At 48.9% G+C, this 18,537-nt stretch overlaps 1 pseudogene; it reads right to left on the minus strand.

Annotated features, from left to right (window-relative positions):
* Positions 1-12,246: 12,246 nt before the first annotated feature.
* On the minus strand, positions 12,247-17,904 carry LOC127316007 (NF-X1-type zinc finger protein NFXL1-like; annotated as a pseudogene).
* Positions 17,905-18,537: the final 633 nt, after the last annotated feature.

Below are 18,537 nucleotides of genomic sequence, written 5' to 3' on the forward strand. Positions count from 1 at the left end.
TGGGAATCCCACCTTTGGGTGGGAGTCCTAGTTGGGCTAGGTTTGCCCCCTCCTATGGAAGGTTTTGGTTTCGGGTCTTATTCGAAGACTTGGACACCAACACTTGGGATCCACCTATATAATGAGGGGCCAAGGGAGGGGGCCGGCCACCCCCAAGACCATAGCTTGGCCGCCCCCCTTGAGTGGCCGGCCACCCCCTCCCAAACCCTAGCTTTGCTCCTCCACTTCATATTTCCCGCGTAGCTTAGCGAAGCTCCGCCGGACTTCTACACCGCCACCGACACCACGCCGTCGTGCTGTCGGATTCAAGAGGAGCTACTACTTCCGCTGCCCGCTGGAACGGGGAGGTGGACGTCGTCTTCATCAACAACCGAACGTGTGACCGAGTACGGAGGTGCTGCCCGTTCGTGGCGCCGGAACCGATCGTGATCAAGATCTTCTACGCGCTTTTGCAAGCGGCAAGTGATCGTCTACCGCAGCAACAAGAGCCTCATCTTGTAGGCTTTGGAATCTCTTCAAGGGTGAGACTCGATACCCCCTCGTTGCTACCGTCTTCTAGATTGCATCTTGGCTTGGATTGCGTGTTCGCGGTAGGAAAATTTTTGTTTTCTATGCAACGTTATCCTACAGAAACTACCGAACCTTGCAGATCGACAAGGGAACGTGCCACTCCTGATTGGTATGATCCTTGTCTAAATGTCATGATTGTGGACAACAATGATGAAGATCATGCGACGTATGAAGAAGCGATGATGAGCCCAGATTCCAACAAATGGCAAGAAGCCATGAAATCCGAAATGGGATCCATGTATGATAACAAAGTATGGACTTTGGTAGACTTACCTGATAGCCGCAAGGCTGTTGAGAATAAATGGATCTTCAAGAGAAAAACAGATGCTGATGGTAATATTACTGTCTATAAAGCTCGACTTGTCGCAAAGGGTTTCTGACATATTCAAGGTGTTGACTACGATGAGACTTTCTCACCTGTAGCGAAGCTAAAATCTGTGAGGATTTTGTTAGCAATAGCTGCATTTTTCGATTATGAGATTTGGCAGATGGATGTCAAAACGGCGTTCCTTAATGGAGACATTGAGGAAGAGTTGTATATGGTACAACCCAAAGGTTTTGTCGATCCTAAAAATGCTGACAAAGTATGCAAACTTCAGCGTTCAATTTATGGACTGAAATAAGCATCGAGAAGTTGGAACCGACGCTTTGATAAGGTGATCAAAGACTTCGGGTTTATACAGTGTCATGGAGAGGCCTGTATTTACAAGAAAGTGAGTGGGAGCTCTGTAGCATTCCTGATATTATATGTAGATGACATATTATTGATTGGAAATGATATAGAACTATTAAGCAGTGTAAAAGGTTATTTGAATAATAGTTTTTCAATGAAAGACCTTGGTGAAGCATCGTATATATTAGGCATCAAGATTTATAGAGATAGATCAAGACGCCTAATAGGGCTATCACAGAGTACATACCTGGACAAGATTCTAAAGAAGTTTAGAATGGACAAAAGTAAGAAAGGGTACTTACCTATGTTACCAGGTAAGGTCTTGAGTAAGACTCAAGGACCGGCTACGGCAGAAGAAAGAGAAAGGATGAGTCAGATCCCCTATGCCTCGGCAGTAGGCTCTATCAGGTATTCCATGCTATGTACTAGACCGGATATAGCACATGCTGTTAGTTTGACTAGCAGATATCAAAGTGATCCTGGAATGGAACACTGGACAGCGGTCAAGAATATCCTGAAGTACTTGAAAAGAACTAAGGATATGTTTCTTTGTTATGGAGGTGAGCAAGAGCTCGTTGTAACGAGTTACACCGATGCAAGTTGGAACACTGATCCTGATGACTCTAAGTCACGATGCACGGGTACGTGTTTATATTGAATGGTGCTGTAGTAAGCTGGGCAAGCTCGAAGCAGTGCACGGTGGCGAAGTCTTCAACAGAATCAGAGTACATAGCGGCTTCAGAGGCTTCATCAGAAGCGGTATGGATGAAGAGGTTCATTGTAGAGCTCGGTGTGGTTCCTAGTGCATTGGACCCACTAGTCATCTACTGTGATAACATGGGTGCCACCGCCAATGCACAAGAACCAAGGTCACACAAGAGGCTGAAGCATATCAAGCTGCGTTATCACTCGATTCGCGAGTACATCGAAGATGGAGAAGTAAAGATTTGCAAAGTACACACTGATCTGAATATAGCAGATCCGTTGACTAAAGCTCTCCCTAGGGCAAAACATGACCAACACCAGAATGCCATGGGTGTTAGGTACCTTACAATGTAATCTAGATTACTGACTCTAGTGCAAGTGGGAGACTGTTGGAGATATGCCCAAGAGGCAATAATAAAAGTGGTTATTATATATCTTTATGTTTATGATGAATGTTTATATACCATGCTATAATTGTATTAACCGAAACATTGATACATGTGTGATATGTAAACAACAAAGAGTCCCTAGTATGCCTCTTAACTAGCTTGTTGATTAATGGATGATTAGTTTCATAATCATGAACATTGGATGTTATTAATAACAAGGTTATATCATTGTATGAATGATGTAATGGACACACCCAATTAAGCGTAGCATAAGATCATGTCATTAAGTTATTTGCTATAAGCTTTCGATACATAGTTACCTAGTCCTTATGACCATGAGATCATGTAAATCACTTATACCGGAAAGGTACTTTGATTACATCAAACGCCACTGCGTAAATGGGTGGTTATAAAGGTGGGATTAAGTATCCGGAAAGTATGAGTTGAGGCATATGGATCAACAGTGGGATTTGTCCATCCCGATGACGGATAGATATACTCTGGGCCCTCTCGGTGGAATGTCGTCTAATGTCTTGCAAGCATATGAATAAGTTCATAAGAAACCACATACCACGGTACGAGTAAAGAGTACTTGTCAGGAGACGAGGTTGAACAAGGTATAGAGTGATACCGATGATCAAACCTCGGACAAGTAAAATATCGCGTGACAAAGGGAATTGGCATCGTATGTGAATGGTTCATTCGATCACTAAAGTCATCGTTGAATATGTGGGAGCCATTATGGATATCCAGATCCCGCTATTGGTTATTGGTCGGAGAGAGTACTCAACCATGTCCACATAGTTCGCGAACCGTAGGGTGACACACTTAAGGTTTGATGTTGTAATAGTAGAACTTGAATATGGAATGGAGTTCGAAGTATTGTTCGAAGTCTCGGATGGGATCCCGGACATCACGAGGAGTTCCGGAATGGTCCGGAGAATAAGATTCATATATAGGAAGTCATTTTATAAGTTTGAAAATGATCCGGTGATTTTACGGAAGGTTCTAGAAGGTTCTAGAAAAGTCCGGAAGGAATCATTAAGGAAGGAGGAGTCCCGGAGGGACTCCACCTCCCCATGGCCGGCCAACCCTAGAGGGGGGAGTCCAAGGTGGACTCCACCAAGGGGGCCGGCCACCCCCCCCCCCCCCCCCCCCTCATGGAAGGGTGGGAATCCCACTTGAGGTGGGAGTCCCACCTTGGGTAGGTTTCCCTACACATGGAAATTTTGGGTTGGGGTCTTATTCGAAGACTTGTAGTCCAACACTTGGGGGTTCCACCTATATAATGAGGAGCAATTGGAGGGGGCCGGCCACACCAAAGCCATTGTGGCCGCACCCCCCTTAGTGGCCGGCCACCTCCCCCTCTCCCAAACCCTAGCCGCCCCCTCTCCTCCACCTCTCCCGCAAAGCTTAGCGAATCTCCGCCGGAGTTCTCCATCGCCACCGCCACCACGCCGTCGTGCTGCCGGATTCAAGGAGGAGCTACTACTTCCGCTGCCCGCTGGAACGGGGAGAATGACGTCGTCTTCATCAACACCGAACGTGTGACCGAGTACGGAGGTGATGCCCGATCGTGGCACCGTGATCAAGATCTTCTACGCGCTTTTGCAAGCGGCAAGTGATCGTCTACCGCAGCAATAAGAGCCTACTCTTATAGGCTTTGGAAATCTTCAAGGGTGAGTCTCGATCATCCCCTCGTTGCTCCCATCTTCTAGATTGCATCTTGGTTTGGATTGCGTTCTCGCGGTAGGAAATTTTTTGTTTTCTATGCAACGAATCCCTACATTATGGACATAATACTAACATATAGTACTCCCTCCTTCTCAGTTTACTAGTCTTCCTGTATCTCTAGGTCACCAATTTGACATATATAATTTAAATTATATAACGCAAAAATTATATCATTAGAAAATATAACATCTAAACTTTCTAATAATATAATTTTTATAACATATAACTAATGCTAACTTAATCAAATTTGAGACATAAGGGTATGCACACGCCTAATAAACTGTGTGTGAGAGAGAGTAGTATCATACACATGATACTTCTATATGATACTATGCATTGTGACTAGTTTTAAGCATTAGTTGGTCAGTTCCTAATTAGCTAGCTTCCATAATTATCCTTGTCATCTAATGAATGCATATGTAGTTGGGGGTATGCATCTAGGGGCATGGGACTAGCTAGTAAAATAGAAGTACATGCAATGCCAATTAAGCATTTTGGTGACATGGCAAGTCATTATTTTAAAAAATAGAGTGTTGTGGTAAGACTACTCATAGTGGAAGCAACATAGCTAGTAACATCACACAACTCAAAACATTTTAATGATATGGTATGACAGTGAATGAAGAAAGAGAGTGAGGTGGTAACTAGCTATGTTATCATAACATCACACACCCCAACATAAAATTAGTCTACAACATAAAATAGTACTGACTTTGCATGATACCACAAAAAACTATGTTACCAGAATAACTACGCAGATAAGCGAGGAGACACAGCTTGCGCCTGGAATAGATCTTGATGGGATGCAGAATCTAGTGGCGGGATCGAAGTTCTGGGTCTCTTCCCATGACCCAAAGGCGTGATGCGATGGAGATCGGAGAAGATGGCGTTGGGCTTGGGGACGGGGAAAAATAGAAAAACTAACCGGTGTAGGTGGCATAGTGGGTGATTTTTCTGCAAAATTAGAATCCACCACGGTAGAAGTAGGGGTCTACCTACTGTGGGAAATACACTAGGGGAAAGCAGGTAGATTATTGGAATCTACTGTTAAATAATACCCCTTGGTTAGCTTTTAGAGCATTTCCAGTCGCATTCGCTAAAGCAATTTGGGACGCACCGAACCAAAAAACTGTTACAGCCGCGTCTTCTAAAACCCAATTTTGTCCGGCGCGTCCGATACGGTGTCCGGGCCCCCGAGCCCGTCCCCACCCCACAGGGGACGCACCGGGGACGCCGGACACACCGAAAAGCGGGGCGGGGAGTGGCGGGGCCAACCCGTCAGCGGCACAATAAATTTTAACCTAACCGTCGCCTACCTTGCGACGGAAGTTATTGGCGCGCAGCGAGGGTGCAGTTCCCGCAACGACGGTGCAGTTCCTGCAGAGGCGCAGCGACGCGTCTCATCACGCCTAGCTCTGCGTGCTGGCGTTAATGAGCGCCACCGCTCCCCCGCCTCCCTCCGGCCTATAAAAAGGGCCGCCTCTCGTCGTCCCTATCACACACAAACCCTAGCGCCTCTCTCCCCAACCCTAGCCGCCACCATCTCAACAAGAGACGACGCCATGTCTGGTAGAGGCAGAGGCCGAGCTCGCGGCCGTGGTCGTGGCCGTGGTCGTGGTCGTGGTCGTGGCCCCGGCAGAGCGTCACGCTCGCCGTCGCCTGCCACGCCGTCGTCTTCACCGTCGGAGATGGACGTGGAGCTGGGCGTGCTGTTCGAGTTCGTCCTCGTCCTCAAGGGCGACCCACGCGGCATACAGAGGCTGCCGGACTCCTTCGCTGAGTACGTCGCCGGCGACGACCGCCCGCGCACGATGCATCTGCGGGAGGCTGCGTGCGGCTACTACCGGTGGATCGTCGACGTGATCTACGACGCGCGGCAAGTTGTACCTCAACATCGGCTGGGAGAAGTTCGCGTGCCACCACAGCCTCGAAGCCGGCTTCATCATCCTGTTCTCCTACTTCGGCGACAGGGACATGAGCGTCAAGGTCTTCAACAAGACGCGCTGCCGCCGGGACTACCACGGCGACAACACCGACGAGGAGGACGACTGATGATGAAGAGTGTTGTTTCTTCGCAGCGAATACGTGCACGGAAGTTTCTGTATGTTCGCCTCATCGGTAGAACCAACAAGGGCACCATCCTCCTGCTGGATTTTCCAGTTTGGGTGACTGGGTGTGCCCTGAAGTGTTCTTTCTTAGCAGCGAACACAGGAAACCTTCGATGCACGGCCTAGTTAGGTTTAGTTTTTTTGCAAAATTTTATATTTGTGTCCACCATGGTTCAAACTATGTATTAGTTTGTGAAAAACCATGTTCCAAACTGTGTCTTCCTGTAAACCACGTTTCCAATTATGTATTAGTTTGTGAAAATTGAAATAAAAATACCAAAAAGAAGTATTTTTAATGTTTGGGGGCGGCGTTTGGGTGACACGGCTGGGGAGCGACGTACCCCAAACGCAACACGAACAAAACACATCCCCCAAACGTTCAACTCGGCGCTCTTTGAAGGACGGTTTAGGGAACGGGGCTGGAGATGCTCTTAGATTGTTGATAGCAAAAGCAGGTTGAGAAGCAGAACCAAACACACCAGGCGCAAAAGAAGCAGCAGCCTTACATGGGGATTGCCCCAGCGACAGAAATCAGTACTTCCCACCGAACGGCCAACAGGCGACAAACCAGAAACTTTTTTTAATAAAAGAAAATATATTAATATCAAAAGATATTAATTACACATAGCCTCTGCAATAACGCTCCACCCTAATGGCAATACGGATGCACACGGCTAAAAAAAAGTAAAGAAAACTAAGAAATAAAAGTCCCGCTACAGCATTCTAGACCTAGCAACAACAATATAATCACCACCGTGATAACACCTGAAATACAGACTTTCCAAAAGCGACGCCTCCAAGAAGGGAACGGTGCACCATCGCCGTCGTCGCCCGACCAAAGGTCTTAGGTTTCACCCTGAAGATAGTCCCCGCTCTTAAAACAATGCCTCTAACAAGGTCATTGCTAGGCACAACCAGTTAAGACCAGACCTTGCGTTTTCACTCTGAGATGTAAGACTCTAAACTTCACCTGTGCTGCCGCTCCAACATGCATACCACTGCTGAGCCCGGAACGCCAAGCAAATCCCTCAACATCACGGAAACTCAAACTTCCTTTAGTCAGTTCACCAATCCGGCCTTCAAGATATTCCTTCTTTTGTCTTCACCATGGACAAAAAAGTCACCTGATGTCAACACAGAATAGAGCTTCGCGCCGCTCCCTCCGGAACCAAACGGTCGGAATAAAAACATGGGTGCACATGACCGAATACCACCAGATCCAGCAAACTCCAGGCAAAAGATGTACTGTTGCATTCGTCGGCAGACCTTTCCGGAACTCATCTCTCCAGCCAGATCAAGGCAAACTGACCTCCAGTAGGTCTTCATCTTCGCTTGCGAGAAATCGAAGGACCGCCACCAAAAACAAAACAAGACCAGCAGCCCCCACGCCGCCAGTCCCTCCTGCCAGATCACCAGGGAAGAGGACGGCGGCGCGGATCATGCGTACCACCGCCGAACCGTCACCAGGGGCGGAGGCCGCCACCGCTCCACCGAATCCTCCATGGCTACCCGACGGAGAGCATCAGGCCCCGGCCAAGTAGCTGTGCCGCCCGGCTTCCTCCAACGGTGCTTCATCACCTCCCATGGAACACCGCCGCGGAAACCCTCTCCTCCCACTCGTCGTTCAACGGAAGGGGCACCGCCACCACTGCCGGGGCTAGGGCCGGGGCCGAGGCCGGCAGCAGCGGCGACTGAGATGCGGCGCTCCGGGGGCGGGGCAGTCGGATCCTCCGCCGCCGCCCGGGAGGGGGGGGGGGGGGGGAGAGGAGGAGGCGGCGGCTAGGTCAGGAGCCGCCAGGGAAGTTGATTGGATGTGCGTCTATGACAAACCAGGAACCTACTTGACAGAATACTAGCCTCAATATGCGTAGTATATTAATCATAGGAAAGTGAGAGAAAAAAATGATCTGAAGTAAGAAAAGCCATTTTTTTTTGCGAGTAAGTAAGAAAAGCCATCTTGACCAAACCGCATCATCACTCCGCACGGTTCTTGGCCTTGCCTTGATTCTCAATAGATTTTCTTTTGATGTAAATAGGAGGAGCACTCCTTTTTCATTAATAGAAGGGAGAAAACTTTACAAAAGCAAAAGCCAGGACAAGGCAAAAGGAAAATAGGAAACTACAAAACTGTGACTACTCGCTACGAACGGCTTTCAGATTCGCCAGCCTATCCCTAATCTGGAATATCAGGTCCTCAGGTTTTGATGTGATATTCTCAAAAACTCTTTTGTTCCTCTCCTTCCAAATGTGCCAAACAGCATAAACAGCCACTGTAGTTTGGTCTTTGCGCATCTTGCTCTTTCTAAATCTTGAGACTTTCTTCCACCAACCAAGAATGGAGGTAGATCTGCTGCCAATATTTGCCGCAGCAGCGTGAGAGGCCAATAAACTTTGCCAGACTTCCTTTGAATAAGAGCATGCATTCAAGGAAGAGATGCTTTGCGGATTCAATTGCTTGATCGCAAAGGCAACATTAATCTTGATGAGGCCAGCCTCTTTTCTCCAACCTATCAGCAGTCCATAACCGATTCTGAAGCATCAGTCATAGGAAGAATTTCATTTTGCCTTCAATGTTAACATCCCAAGCAGCAGCAAGCAATGGCTATGGGATTCTTCCAAAGAAACAAGCAGACTAGGCAGAGGAAGCAGAGTAGGCACTGTCTGCCGTTTGCGTCCAGTTTATTGAGTCCTCTTCGGAAGAGAGATTCGCCGATTGCATGGAGTGCCACAGGGATACAAAGCTGTCGATAAGCTCCGGCGAATTTATTTGATGCAGACCTTTCATGCACGCACCATTGGCAAGACTGTCTTTCACCGTTAAGTTTTTCCTCGAGGCAAGCTTGAAGAGGGAGGGGAATTTGTGCTGCAGTGTCACGCCATCATGCCAAGGATCTTTCCAAAAGAGCGCCTTCGCTCCATTTCCCAGCTTTATAACAGTGCAAGCATAAAAGAGGAGCAGATCTTCAGCGCTTACAGGGAGTCGCAAACCATGCCAAGGCCGTGTAGCATCGTCTAGTCAAACCAAAGCCAGCAAAATCTTAGTGTCTTGCTGAACAAATTTAGGTCCTTGATTCCCAGCCCACAAAGGGATTTGGGAGCGCGCACCTGCTTCCAATTCACCAAGCATTTGTCCCCAGAAGCATTGTCTTCTCCAGACCAGAGGAAGCTTCTTCGAATTTTATCAATCTTCTTGGTCATCCATTTTGGGGGATCAAAAACCGTGAGAAAATACGTCATGGAGGACGTGAGGACAGAGTTCACCAGCGCAAGCCTTCCTTTCCTGGACATAAGCTTCCCTTTTCAGGGATTTAGCTTGCTAGCAATCTTATCAATATATTTTTGGCACTCAACTTCTCTTGGCTTTTTGCAACCAAGAGGCAGTCCTAGATATGTGCATGGGAGGGCACCAATGCTACAGCCAGAGCCAGCAACCAGCTCAGAATGATCCATCAGCTCACAACGAATGGGGAAGATGGTACATTTATTCAGTAGATTTTCTTATGAACAAGAAAAACTGAAGTTCATTTGCCATAACTGACCCAAACAATCATGATCTTGTATATAAAGCTCTTAACAAGACCTCATCAGTACGGCGAGCATGTTCATTTCAGCTTAGTCTGCCTAGTAGGACCGTGCAAGTATGTACTTCACAGTAGGCCAGAGATATTAGCAAAACAGAAGCACATATAATCTTCCAAAAGATTGTAACTGGACTAATGTTGTGCCTTTGCTGCTTATAGATCGAATATATTATTAGCAAAAACTAAAAGGTATCTGCATTCCATATTTGGGCATTTGGGAATTCTATTAAACAACTATGATATACTGATGTTTACTTACCAAAAGGTGACCACAATAACAGGGAGTACTAAGCACTGATGAAAACTCAATATAACATGTACGTTGTGACAGCACTTGACCCGATATTTGGCATCATCCTGATCTGTCTGGATAACCAGCTAGAGAGCACTTTTTTCAAGAACCAATCACTGCATGGACAGGCCGAAATAATGCAGGAGCTCTAAGTGGCATTGTTCGTGTTCTTACCTTTTAAGATTTCAAATTCTTCGCGAATGAACCTGGTCAATAAGACAAACCCAGTGATAGGGAATTACAACTGACATCTAAACAGCACAACTGGCAATGCTTCCCCCCTGCAAAAGAGAACCTGATCAAGAATCTGAAGAAAACATGACAAAACAGTATAGTTCAGTCTGTAAAACTGTGAATTATTATATGTTAAGAGATATTAACATAAACATGATAAATATCTATGGATATGCGACTATTTAATAGGCACTGATATGAAGAATTTGGAAAAAAAAAGACTGAAATGATATGACACAATAAATGGGCGAAGAACAAGAGCAATTACCTGCAGGCTGGATTTGCAGCTGATCGCTCAACACCATCCCTTGTGGCTCAAAGAAGTATGACATGGACAACAAGGAAGAGGCTGGACGAGGAGACTGGCGATTGGCGAACCCAAGAATGCGGCGCAGCCATTCAGCCATATATTAAGTACAAAAGACGAAGGCCAGCAAGCAGCATGGTGGACCTCCGGTGGCAACCAGCGTGTGGAAGAGGCTTGAGGGCCGACGGTGACCAAACTAGAACTCTGACAGGGAGGCCTCACCTTCCTTGCCTGCCACAGCCTAGCTTGTGTAAACCAGTGCCAGGATAGCAACGATAAGGGAAATGGAGGGAGAACGCGCAGAAGGGAAAATATTGCAAATACTACCTCCATTTCAATGAATAAGGCTAATATTTTTTTCTAAAAGTCAAACTAGATAAATTTTGACCAAATTTTTAGGAAAAATTGTTAATATGTACAATCCAAACTCAACACCGTTAGATGCATCATGAAATATATTTTCATATGAAATCTACATAATACCGTAGTTCTTGATAGATTTTTTTTATAAAATTTTGGTCAAATTTTACTTTGCTGGACTTCTCCAAAAAAATATAGTAGGCCTTATTCTATGAAACGGAGGTAGTATCGTTTCGTGAGCGTTCTAGATGAAAAACATGCCGCAAAGGTGGGTGCAGAGATGTAGACATGTGTTCTAGAGAATGTTCTATAGGATGCTAAATCTGATGTGCATTCTGATGGAAATCATTCCAAGGATATGTTGGATTGGACTTAGTAATGATCATAACATTTGGTATGAGATCCAACCAATTCTGCAGCTGTGATGCTGAAACAAACAAAGGTAAGCACATCCATTTTGTATTTTGTAATGTTTTTCAGTTACTCAAAGTATTCAGGAGAAGCTTGTTCTCACAAGGATTCACAGAATTATGAAGAGAAACAAACATAAATATGAAACATCAAGTAGATACTTGATACATTAGGAAATGAACAGAACTACGACATCACAAACCACGATCTGTGTAACAAATCAAGAGAGGAGGTGCGACTTGACCTCAGAGCAACCACGCAAAGGGACAGGGAGTGCACCTCGCAGTAAAAAAGAACATGCATCAGTGCACAGTGCTGATTATAAACAAATGTCGAGGCATTTCAATGAACATCAACTGCACGTCCTGAACAGGAGCAACTGCACATTGCAAGCAAAAAATCCAAATATCAAGGTATAATGCTGCAAAGTGAAGCTAAAGTCCCAAGGTGCAAGCCTGAACGATTATTGAATAGATGGAACTTACCACCTGCAGATATAATTTTTTCGCCTATGCAAACCACTAGACACGGTAGTAGCTTTCCAAATCTCATTAAGCCTGGCATTGCAGAGATATAACACCAATCCATCATCGGAAAATAGTGCTACGCAACACAATCATGTAATGTTGGTGAAGAATTGGCTGTGTTGGCAATCTCGTAAGCTAAATATAGCTGAATAATAGGAAAATTCTTTTTATAAAATTTTGTGGTGGATACTGTATCTCGGGCATTAAGACCACTCGGATAGAAGCACTTCAGAGCTGACTACATATCAACACTTTGGAACAGAAGCAAAATCTGCACAGCATTTCCCCCGCTTGGAGAGTAGAAGGCATTAAGATCACACGAAGTACCATCCAAACCCAGAAAGCGAGCAGACAGTAGAAGGCAAATGTATGTCATGTTTCTTCTTATTTCAAATGAAGGCCTGCAAGAAGCAGCAGTCTTACATGGGGATTGCCCCGGTGACAGAATCAGTACTTCTGAATGATATCCAAATAAAAGCAAGGAATCTCGACCAAACCACCTATACCTCATCACTCACACGATTCTTCCCAGTTTTCCACTTCAAGGTCCGGCTGCAGCTTGGGCACTGCTTGCCCCGCGCTCTGTGCTCCGGACCCAGCATCAGTGCGAAGATCAGGCTTGCGTTTGTCAGCTGGCACGGAGCTTGTGCCAGAAGGAGACTCCAGAGCAGTCAATCTAGATGTACCCATGACCTGGCCAGGGATATCAGCCTGCCTCCAAGCTGGCCCTGGAGCTTGACCAAGCACACTCGTCCCTGGAGAATGCCAGTCTCCAGATGATCCAGGCTCAGAGGCACCAGCCTTCTTCCATGGCTTGGCACTGCCTGTGCAGTGGATCCTCCGTCCCTCTGTGCCCGAACCCACACATTGCCTGATGACGAAGCCTGAGCGATGCTGCTTGGGGAAAACATCGCAGCCCCCTGGTAAGCAGACCCATAGTCCAGCCGCCTCAGCGCTGTCACGGCTCTAGCTGGATCACGGAAGACCGCCAAGGCATTTTTGTCATTCAGCCAAACCAATTCACACTCCCCACCAAACCTCAAGACCAGAGAGCTAACATCAGCTTCCCTTGGCAGGTCCAGCATTGAAACAACGAGTCTCGGGTCCATGTCCACCATGGGATCAAAGTAAGGATAGGAAGCCGAGACAGGGATACCAGCTTTGGAGCCCAGAACACGAGCAGGCACCTTCGACTTGGGTGTGACATGGATGGTAACAAAACTCTTGGGCTCCCAACCAACAGTCTGAATAGACAGCTTCCACCTATCTGCAATGAGCCTGATAGCATCCCTCTTGTCCTTCGTCATTTGACAGAACACATGGACCTTGATGTTACTTGAAGAATTTCCTCGCGCCTTTCCAAGCACAAGAAATTTGCACCGCTCCTCTATGGCCAGCACCCACTTTGGCTCTCGACGGAGAAGATCAGAAAGCAATTCCGATGCGCTTGAGTTCTCACCGAAATGCAATGCATCCAGATTGGGCGGTATGATGTCAAAAGCTTCAGCAAGGACCCTTTTCCTCTCCACTTTTGCACACTCCTCATCACAGCAAAGCTTCCTCTGCCCAAGAGGTACCCTCATCCCGCTTGAATTCACGGGCTGGAGAGGCATTGGCAGCTTCTGTATGATGGAAGTATCAAACATACTATCACCATTGTATGATCCACCAGCACTGCACGGCACAGTTGAAGTGATACGGCCACAAGAACAAGTAATAGTCACACGGACTTCACATCTAATGTCTGGGCAAGGTGATAATGGGTGGCATGGGGTATTGCAAGTGTGCTTGCATTCCCTCCTTGGGACACTGCATAACTGTCCACATGAAACTTTGCTCCCAGAGCTTGAACTAGCATCTCCATTTGTAGGCGGCGGATCACAAGGGGAAGGATGGCAAGTCCTGGCGCAAGCGTGCAGTCCACATTGACGGTTCTTACCACAGGGTTGGTTGCATCGGATGTCCTTTGAACCACAAGGGATGTTCCTTAACATCACATGTCCCCCACTGCATTCTCTCGTTACTGGCACCACGCAAGGCAGGCAGTCTCCAAAATGGCATCGATGCGAAGCTGGATGCCCACAAGGTTGAGGGACAATGCACTGGTGCGGGCATGATGGAGCTGGTGTGCCGCACGGCTGCGGTGGCAGAATAGATGTCCTGCCACAGGCACAAGTGAGTTCACTGAATATGGTCTCGTGGCAAGGATCGCAGTGACCGCTGTGGCAGAGATGCTGGCATCTGTGCTGCCCACACCGGAGCTTCTTGCCACATGGTATCTGGCAGAAATGAGGATCCATGTTGTCACCTTCATGCTGAGCAAATGGCTTCGACAGCGGGCAGCAGCACTCACTGCACCTGTGCCTCCCGCAGTTCTTCTTGCGGCCACCGGGCTTGTTGCAACGGAACTCTTCCACCGAGACCATGTAGCACTCCACCATCTGGCCTGATGAGCCACAGCGGCACCTCCGCTCGACGCGTACCAAGCACGGCGGACACTTCCCCTCATGACATGTAACCTTGCACCGATGCACCCCACACGGCAACTTCTTGTCGCAAACCTTGTCGCAGGTGGGGATTGGGTCCAAGCAGCTCGCCCTCTTCTCCTGGAGCCTTGTCTTGCCGCAATGGCATGTGCTGACCATCCCTGGCACAAGACCGCACTCCCTGCATGGCCCTGGGTGGCAAACATCCTCGCAGGCATGGTTGCCACATGAAAGATTACGGCCACAAACCGCACTGCAAGAGAACACCCCATCCTTGTCCGACTTGGCCGCCATCTGGCCGCACAACAAGGTCTCTGTTTTCTTGCCACAGAAGCAGTTTGCGGACAAGTTAACCTGGCAGTCCCCGCAAGGCCCGGTGTGGCAAACCTTGTCGCAACGGTGCCTCCCGCAGGTGAGCAGCTGTTGGCATTGCTGCCCACATGTAACAGGCGTACTTCGGTCCGCGCACCGGCGTGTGATAGACTGCTTTCCGCAAGGACACGGCCGGTCAGGAGCAAAGGCCTTGCAAGGTGGGCACGGCCCAGGGTGGCACTGCAGAACGCAGACGTGCGGGCACCTGGCGGCAGCATGATCATCTTCATCGGGGTAGGCCGCGCCCTTGGCATCAGCACGATGATTTGTTTACCCGAGGGGCTTGGAGCAGGGCTCGCCACAGGAGTGCGGGGTGAGGAAGAGGTCGTTGGGGGGATCGCGGCGGCGCCCGCAGAAGCAGGTGTATGCGATGTGGCGAGCGGGCAGGTCTTGCACGGACTGGCACCCCGGGCAGCGCCAGGAGGCGGCGGCCAGGTGGGAGGCGTCGGAGACGGAGGCCGGGGCGCGCGCCCACTGGCGGATGCAGGGAAGGTGGAAGATGGAGAAGCAGCTGCGGCAGGACCAGACGGGGGCCGACCTCCGCACCACGTCGTAGCAGATCATGCACTCTACCGTCCCCCGCGCCAACTTGTCCTGGATCTCCTGCACCAGCTGCGGCACGGCCCCGTTGCCCCCTTGTGCAGGGGCGTTCGTTTTCCCGGGCCCGGACGGAGCCCTCCTCTCCTGCGGCGGGGGACGGCGGTGGTTGCTGTTGTAGTGACTGGACAGAGTCCTCTCCTGCAGCGGGGTTTGGCGGTGGTTGTTGCCGTGGTTCGGGTGGCGGTGGTGCGGGCGGGCGTCGGAGGCAGGGTTTGCGGGTGGCGGGTTTGGGGCGGTGTTGTGACGGTGGTGGGGTGGCACATAGGTGGGGATTTGACCGGGGTCGGCGGCGGCGGGAGTGGGAGTGGGGGCAGGCGCTGCGTATCGATCGGTGGAGGGCTGCATGCGGCGGCGGTGCGGGAACACGGCTGCCGAGTCCTCCGTCGGCGAGTTGAGGGGAAAAGGCGGCGCCGGCGGCGAGTGGTTGCGACTGGAGCGGAAGAGGTTATTTGAGGCGGCAGGAGAACCTTGGGGACGGACGACGGCAAGTCGGCGGTGGGGAGCGGAGATGCGCCGCGAGTCGGCGAGAGAAGGGAGGCGGTTGCAGCTGGGCCTGTCCGTCCGTCGATCCGTCGGGTTTGGCCCAGGCCCAGGCCCAGGACCGGACGGTTTACATCCTGACGTCACCACATTTGCGTTTTCATATCGTGATTCGATTTAAAATTAGATAGATTTTGAACTTGGGGAATCTGGGTATGAGCAGAGGGCTCCAAGAAAACCAAAGTACTGTAGAAATTTTGGAACCAATCGAATCAAAACCAAATCCGCTCAGTTTGAACATGTCAAATTCGCACCATCAAGGGGCCAAATTGAAGAAATCACAGGTATCACGCAGCACGTTCCTTTAGCAGAGAGAGAGAGTCTCTCCAAAGATGAGACGGAAACTTGGGCACCACGGGTGCACGTCACAACACTTTTTTAGCCAATCAATTAGTATTTCTTCTTTCTTTCATTTAATAAGAACCGATATGTTTAGAGATGCTAGTGGACTAACATGAGGGCACTCTCTACCATCTTTTGTTCAACATAAATGAATTTAGAGTACTAACTTTTTCAATGAAATTATCAAAACCTATAGCGTAAGCCAGAAGGCAACCTCTAGCCCAAATAGGTCCAGAGCCCAAATTCTACAAACATAAACCAAAGTGACATAGGCATCCCCAATGGACCTGCCGTAGATGGTACCCGGGGTGTACTGAAGGCCCACGACCCGAAGTTTATGAAGCCCGAAAGCCTAATTAAGAGATAGTTTGGAAATATAGAGTTGTATTAGGAATATTCGACTTGTAACTATTACGGGACGAACTCAAAGAGTCTCCCGGACTGTGTAACTTGTACATCACGAAACCCTCGGCTCCACCTCCTATATAAGGGGGAGTCGAGGGAGAAAGAGGGGATCGATTTTATTGTCAACACAACCCTACTTTTCTAGCAGTCGAGTACTTTTCCGGCTGAACCCTCGAGATCTACTTGCCCTCTACTTCCTACTAAAATCCTAGTCTACAATCTGTAGGCATTGACAAGTCGATACCTTGTCAATTGGCGCCGTCTGTGGGAATTAGAGGCGACAAGGAGCTGATCTCGATGCCACGCTCAACATCGCCGACGTCTTCGGTGGCAAGCAACACGTTGGACAGAGGTAATCAGATCGAAACTGGTCTAGTCGATTTTGTTCCTGACCCGCCCTCCCGTTTGGATGCATATGCGTATCTGGAGGAGCCCATGAAAATGACGTTCGGAAGGTTCCACTTCCGCGTCGGAAAAGAGGGATCGCATCGTCTCGAGTTTCCGGTGTCTTCGGGATCGTCGGCGGTCGATTCCGATCTTTCGGATTCATCGTCGTCATTCGAGACGGGCGACGAGGAGATTTCGCCGCCACGCTTCGTCAAGACCGCGACAAACGAAAAACTCGCCAAGACCTTCGGCAGCATGTCATTCGAGTCATCTGCGGACTCCAATATAAGCAGTGACTCAGACAGCGTCGACAGCTTCAGCTTCATCGATAAATCCACTTCTGTTGGGGAGGTCTTCGCCGATCTATACGATGGTGTCACCAACCCCGACAAAGGTCAAACTTCAAAATATCATCAAATTTATGCAATCGAAGAAGCAAGTCGCCCACAGGAGGAGACATCAGAGGCTTTCGATGATGCGGGAAATCCGTAGATCGATCCCGCTGATATTACGCGAGGTTTGGGAACCAAATATGTTGGACCTGCAACACGACAGATGGTACAACTCCCGCAAGCAGTTTGGGACAGAGTCGCAAGAGCTATCGACGGCACGGAGCCGATGACTACGGCCGCCACAGCTGAAGAGTTACAAGCATACTAATATAGACTCGCCCGTGCTAGGCGAGAACTCGAAAAACAGAAAGCTGCGCTGGATAGGAGGCAAGCCGCGGCTTCCGAGTCAAGCAGGCGAAGAGCTGAGTTGAGTCGACAATCAGGCACTTCGGGAGGAGATAGTCACAGAGCAGCTCAAAATAGGGCATGGTCTCGGTTGCAGAATATACCTGAGGCCGAGAGGGAGAACCTAGTCCAAAACCTCGACATGTCCTTTATGTCGATAGATACAAGGGGGAATATTATCCGAAAGACACCAGAAGCTGGATATCTGGCGACACAGGCTTTCATCCTAGCGTCCAGGCCACCTCCCGGAGATCCAAGAGAGGCATTGTATAACATGGCCATGGCAGGATGCGGAGTCATGGGAACAGCATTCGCAGGCACAAGCACGCCTCCCGAAGCTTCTGCAAGGCAAAATAGTCCTCGACCTACAGCAGTAGTGCAGGACCCCCCAAGAACAAGTGGGGCGAGAGATACAGTGACATAGGCAACGGTCGACAGAGCGCGACAAGAAAGAAGAGAACGTCGGCACTCACCAGAGGTTGACGAGGAGGATTTGTGTGGGCTCCCGTGCTTCACGCGGCGAGCTCATAAAACTCGGGTCCCATCCGGGTTTAAGCTACCCGACAATTACAAAAAGTTCGATGGCCTGCAAGATCCTGAGGATTGGTTAATCGATTACCTGGAGACGGTGAAACTGATGGGCGGAATCAGAGCAACAGCCATGCAAAGCATCCAAGTGAATTTGAGTGTAGCAGCACAGTCATGGATAAAAAAGCTGCCTCCTGGTTCCATCGACAGCTGGGAAAATTTCAAGGACATATTCGTGAAGAATTTCTT

Source organism: Lolium perenne, chromosome 7, assembly GCF_019359855.2.
Source record: "Lolium perenne isolate Kyuss_39 chromosome 7, Kyuss_2.0, whole genome shotgun sequence".
Lineage (NCBI taxonomy): Eukaryota > Viridiplantae > Streptophyta > Magnoliopsida > Poales > Poaceae > Lolium > Lolium perenne.